The 6,508-nt window shown below is 39.0% G+C and overlaps 1 pseudogene; it reads left to right on the top strand.

Annotated features, from left to right (window-relative positions):
* Nucleotides 1–272: 272 nt before the first annotated feature.
* Nucleotides 273–1,391, top strand: LOC143857651 (uncharacterized; annotated as a pseudogene).
* Nucleotides 1,392–6,508: the final 5,117 nt, after the last annotated feature.

Below are 6,508 nucleotides of genomic sequence, written 5' to 3'. Positions count from 1 at the left end.
AGTCATCCAACTCATGTCAATGTCCATCTCTAACATTTCAGGTAATTCGTTCTCTTTCTTTTAATTCTTGTTTAATGGTCAGTTCATGCTGGTTTGGATAGCATATGTTCGCATTCTGTTTGATTATAACCCTTATTGATTTTAAGACTTACCTGGTAGTTTGAATAAAGGTAAGTTTATTGCTAATGTGTATCTGGGTTGAGGATGTTAGGATTTATTTCCAATTAATTTGATTTCACTATATTTCCTGAAATTGATTGGAGCAAGGGAGGGAGGGATCCCTATTTCGTTGAGTTGAGATAGCAGAGGGAGAGGGAGAGCCCAAAATCCACACTACACCAGCATAAGGTCATCGAAGAACAACTCAGGCAGCGATTCATTTAAGGGTATCCACAAATTCAGGATGGATGTTGCACATTACCGTCTAGATGGCAATGCCGATGCAGTAGAGTTTTGCCCTCACTATTTGTTCAACCATGTTCTTGCCGCAGCAACATACACCCTGCAAGAAGGTGTTGAGCCTAGTCGATCTGGAAGCATATCACTTTTCTCTGTTGACATTGATAGGGGCCTGGAATTGTTTCATTGCATAGAAACAGCTGGTGTCTTTGACATAAAATGGAACAGGGTGGAGTTGACGTGCATCCTTTACTTGCCCTAGCTGATGCTGACGGCTGTTTGAGACTTCATGGTTTACAGTGCAGTTCAGATGTGTTAGGAGCTGGAGGGGCCATGCTGAGAGAAATTGGTGGAGAAAAGGTCAGTTCCTCCATGTGCCTCTGTCTGGATTGGAACCCATTAGCCACATCCATCTCAGTTGGACTTTCTGATGGTTCAATCTCCTTAGTCACCCTTAGAGAAGCTCAACTTCAGATATCACAAACCTGGAAAGCCCATGAGTTTGAAGTCTGGGCAACTTCTTTCGATACACACCAACCACATCTGTTATACACTAGCTCCGATGACTGTAGATTCAGATGTTGGGATTTGCGGGAAAGTCCCTCGAACTTGGCATTTCAAAATTCAAAGACTCATAAGATGGGTGTATGCTGCATTGTAAGAGCCCCACAAATTCAAATACACTTCTCACTGGGAGCTATGATGAGTTCCTCAGGGTATGGGATGTGAGATCGACATCAAAGCCCGTTAATGAGAATTCTATCAGTTTAGGGGGAGGAGTGTGGAGACTCAAGCACCATCCTCATATACAAGGACTTGTTTTGGCAGCTTGCATGCACAATGGCTTTGCAATTGTGAGGATTGGGAGGGAAAATATCGAAGTAGTAGAGAGTTATGGGAAGCATGAATCCCTTGCGTATGGAGCTGATTGGCAGAATGTGCGATGCTTGTATTTGAAGAGTACAATGGGAAAACCATATCGAGTATTCTAAAAGTTTTGGCGATGATGTTAAGTTGCCCAGCGTTTCCCCCCTTTTCTCAGTTTGTGTAGGGGCGTGGGAGTTTTATTTTGTCCTTATTGCATTAAATTTTGAACTAGGAATTTTTATTGAGGTGAATTGGATTTTGTTTGCAAGATATTAAAACATTCCTTGTGGTGCTATTTTGTTTTGATTTTTTGCTTATGTACTTTGAAAGCATAAAACACTATCTTTCCTTTCTATTTTCCTCTGGGAGCAAACATCGTTGCTTAGAGCCCGCCTTTTCCCATTGGAGGCATACAATGCCTCATTTAGGAAACATCCCTGGTTTGTCTCTCTTTTGAGCTAGAAGACATGCTATGTCTTATTTGTCCCCCTTTATAGAATGTCAGAGAGTCTTTGACTCTTTTGTCTTTTTTAAGTATTTCATTAGGGAGTCTTTGACTCATTTGTCCTTTTTTTTTTAGAGTCTTTGACTCGCTGGTCCTTTGATAGCGGTATTAAGGAGTCTTTGACTCATTTCCCCCTTTCTTTAGTTGTTTTTAGGAGCTTCTCCTCAGTGTTATTATCAATCTTATTTGTTAGGGACTAGCACAGTCTCATTAGAGCTTTACCTTGTAGGATCTTTGCATCAGTTCTTTATCTTTGATCATTAGTTTGCCTTGTTTAGGGGTTTCTCCTGTTTGCCCTAGGGATTTTGCTTTATTTGTTCTCTTAGGTCTTTGACCAAAAGGGTGAAATCAGAAATTAAAAATCTAAAAAAAAAAACATCAGAAATTTGAAATCCAAAAACATTTGAAAAAAACTTTAAAACCCAAAAACATTGAATATTTTAAAACTCAAAAACATTAGAAATCTAAAAAAAATTAAAAAAAACATTTGAAAAATATTAAAACCTTAAATCTTTTGGATTGTTAAGTAGTATTAGGAGAGTTCGTTTCGAACTACGTTGGCTTGATCCTCTTCCACGAGGTACGTAGTGCAGCTTGAGATTCTTATCTCAGGTCCAGCCAAACTTTGTAAATAAATGCTTTAACCCTTTTTCTTCAAAACCTTATTTTCAACAAGATCTTCCTCTAGAGTTAGGAGTTTGTCCTAGATAGAGAGTTTTAGAGTTAGGAGTTTGTCTTTGATTTGTTGTGTGCTTGTTTGTGTTTGTTTTAAAGTTAGGGGTTTGTCCTAGGGTTATAGGAGCGCCTCCGTCCGGTCAGTTGGCGATTCACATCGCCGACTGATGACTAGGTCTAGGATGCGTTAGCAATCCTATTGTTTTCTTAGGACACACAGCCTAATTACACGTAGGTTGTAGGAACCACCTGCATTAGCTTAGGGCTAATTAGCATTTAGTTAGGGCATATAGGGTGTCCTAAAATCCACAATTCACTGGAATTTAAATAATCGTACAAGAAACTTTTAATAACTGGTCCGGTCTTTTAGATCGAGTCTAATATAGAGGTCTAGGTGTCTTAGGCATCCTAGCTTAGAATAGGCGCGAAGAACTACGTTGCCTTGATTCTCGTGGAGGCGGGGATACGTAGGCTTCTTTGGATGAACATCAGACCATCCGAGGACTCGGGCTAAATCATTTAGAGTCTTAGGATTTGTTGTGTTATATTGTATATTTTGTTGTGTTTTCTTACTTTCTTGTGCAGACCTATACCTTTAGCTGTAGCATGTATGTGTTTGTCCACCAGAACTTAGACACCTATTAGCATTTCACTCATAACTTAGCTATGCTTAGGTGACACATCTTTCATTTTATTTTATGTGTGCTTATTATCTTTATCCTCAGGAAATGCATGCTTAGGTAGACGACTCCTGAGGATTGTTCCCATTTCACATGATTTTTATTCAAACTTCTTTGGAGTTACTAAAAATGGCATAAAAGACCAAGTGCTTGCACTCGGACGAATTGGGGGTGCTCTCAGACCTTCCCCATTCGTAACCAGGCACGAACCCATATATATTTCTGGTTATCCATTGCACAGAGGATTTGATTTTAGGGTTCCATGGCATATCCATGGATGACGACTCTGAGTTTATTTTAGGTATGTCTTGGTTTCGAGCCTTGGCTCCGGATTGAGACATATCTTTTTCTTTTTATATCGCCACTCGTGCTATGCTATGAGGGTGGCATCCGTTTCAAGAGTTCCTTGGCAGAGCTCTCCTTCATACGTGGATGATCTAGAGGGTGTTAGGGACTAGTTCCCTCGCCTCTACCTCGGATCGGGGTCCACAGGCTGGTGACTCTGCTGGGGATTGCTTGAAACATTACCTAACTCTATAAAAATGCTAAAATCATTTTAAATGGGAACTCTATCGTTAGAATCCAGGGGCACCAGATAGGTGCGTAATTAAAACGAGGGATTCACACACTGCACATCATGCATTATCATATTTGTTATTTCTTTAATTGTTTTTCCTTGTTTTTTATTCTTGGCTCCACGGGATAGATTCAATGCGTACCCGACTGGGATGTCTTTACCCTGATGGTACTGTTAATCTATTTCCAAGCTATGCGCCGGTGCTGCAGCCGTAGACATTGGGAGTACTTTTGTCTACAGCAGCCGATGAGCAATGAAGCATACTATGTATAACATGGGGCGTACTTGTGTTATACATGTTAAGTATGTTTCATACGCATAGTACCCGATAGATTGAGTTCGGAGCCGTACTTTATTTTATATATTATGTATATACTTACTGACTTAGTGAAATCCACTTAGGAAGTACCCGAGTTTATATAAGTATATTTGCATTCATATAGGGTCGAACATGTGTTGCTCACACATGTGGAGCCTAGAGTTAGGAGCTTTGCCCCATTTGTAGACTAAGGTAGTTCATTTTATATGGCTACGACACGGTCCTAGTACACTCATTAGTCAGTCTTGGGTCGAGACTTTCTTGACTCAGCTAGATTAGAATTAGGGCTGATGCCCCTGGTTAGGATTTATGTGTATATATATATACCTATATATACTTATTCTGTATATTAGGGTTCTCCTCTTAGTTAGAGTTCCTTATTCATTTCATTTGGTTATATCCATTTTCTGTTCAGATCTAGATCTAGTCAGTGACTTTTGACCGCCATTACCTTGGCCAGGTTTAGTCCTTGATCTGTAGATTATAGGGTTTGACCCGTTGTTGTATATTCTCACCTTTGGTTAGTTCATCAATTGATTACCTTTCTCTGGTAACCATTATTCATATACATTCGATTAAGCTATGGGTATCCCTTGTATAGCTGTTATGCTGCCGGATTTTATCCAGAATATTTTGAGCATGACCGCTATCTCTTAGAGTTAGGAAAGCCATGAGTTTACCTTACCTTACTTCCTTGTTTAGCGTCGTTATGCTGCCGGATTTGGTCTAGAGCATTTTGAGCATAACCGCTATTTCTTAGAATTAGGAAAACCATGAGTTTGCCTTACCTTGACCTCCATGTATAGCCGTTGTGCTGCTGGATTTTATCCAAAACATGTTAAGCATGATTGCTATCCTTTGGAGTCAGTCTACCTTGTCTTGATTCCCACATATATATCGATCAATAGGATTAGATCCTTACATCTTTTATCTTGAGATCTGACCGATAGCTCGTTTGCTGTCCTTATGACCATGGTCTATCATTTCTGATCATATTGATCGTACAGTTGTTGATATCCATCATTCAGATTTTAGATCTGGTCCTTGACCCTACTTTTGTCATTCTTATGGCCATGGTCTATTATCTGAGTCATTGATTTTTCATTGATCCGAGTTTACCTATCATATATCTTTTACCCTTGGATCATATCGAAATCATTGATGCAAAAGTTTGATCTTACCTGTATTCTTTGAGTGCATGATCATTGCTGAGATCGAAACTTATTTTGATTAGGGATGTTTATCGTTCCTGACTCTTTCATTCCCAAAAAGAAGAGCAGTTATACTCAAATGAAACTTAAAGGTGTGGATTGAGAATTCATTGAAACCCTGTTGATGTAGGTCATATTATCACTGTCTATTTTTCCTTGGCCTTCATAGACAGTATTTCTTTGATTTTCAGAATAAAATACCCTTTGGTGTGTTTCAAGATTACTCTTTTCTCTATTTGTTCAGAATCTTTATCCCATGACTATTGATCTAGTGTGTGTGCTTCCAAGTCAAAAGTCTATGTTTAGCGAAAGACCATTCTTTCTAAAGACTGACCATTTCCAATCATACTTGATCCAGGCAGTCTATTGTTTTACCCACATTGTCAACATAAGCCTTTTGTTGCCCCATTTAACCTAGACCTTGTGGAGTTGCCTTTTCTGGGATTTCTACTTCGGGATTGAACTTTATAGTTATCGTTATCATGAGGAAAGGTGTATCACCTATAAACTTTTAGTGTCAGTTCACTACCTTTGAAGAAGTGTCCTGTGTTTTTAGATTTGTCTTTCATTGAGTGTACATCAACTTTCTTCTCTCTAAGTTGAAAAAGTTCAGTTATGTAGATGTTAAAAAAAAGAAGAAGAGAGAAGTGTCATATCTGTCAGTCTTTCTTATATAGAGTCAGCATTCTGTTTTCTATCAGAACTGATGAAGAGCCCATTGAGGTGTGTCAAAAATCATCAATGTACTTACAGTCTTCAATTCAATAAAATGGTTGATTTCGTATCTTTGATACTCTATGATTCACTCTTAGATCTTATGTTTAAACAATTAAAGACCCCCTTCTCGGATGAGAATGCAGACGAAATTTCCCTCGAGATCTGAAAGATGGTCAAACGAGAGGAAGAGCGTCGAGCATAGCCACTCAAAGAAGAAATCGAAACTATTGATAGTGGTATCGAAATCTGAAACTCGGGAAAGATGGAGTGGCAAAACTTTATCTCCTGAGGAGAACAAAAAAATTAATAAACCTGTTTATAGGGGTTTGAAGTAGTCTTGCTTGATCCTATAAGGATAAACCAGGGGAATGCCCTGTCGTTGAGCAAAGCAAGACTTCATCTGCTTTAGACATCCAGTTGAAGAGTAAAATTTTAAAGAGATAAGCATCAGACATCCCGTGGAGCTGATGAGATACTGAGAGAAGATTTTCAGTTAAGGAGTTGTGGAATCTTGAGCATAAATCCAAGATCTTTGAGATGGGAGCGGAGCACAGTGGT

Source organism: Tasmannia lanceolata, unplaced genomic scaffold, assembly GCF_043159265.1.
Source record: "Tasmannia lanceolata isolate RefF3 unplaced genomic scaffold, GAP_Taslan_0.1 ptg000025l, whole genome shotgun sequence".
NCBI lineage: Eukaryota > Viridiplantae > Streptophyta > Magnoliopsida > Canellales > Winteraceae > Tasmannia > Tasmannia lanceolata.
The sequence above is the reverse complement of the archived record's forward strand: the minus strand, read 5'-3'. Positions and strand labels throughout refer to the sequence as shown.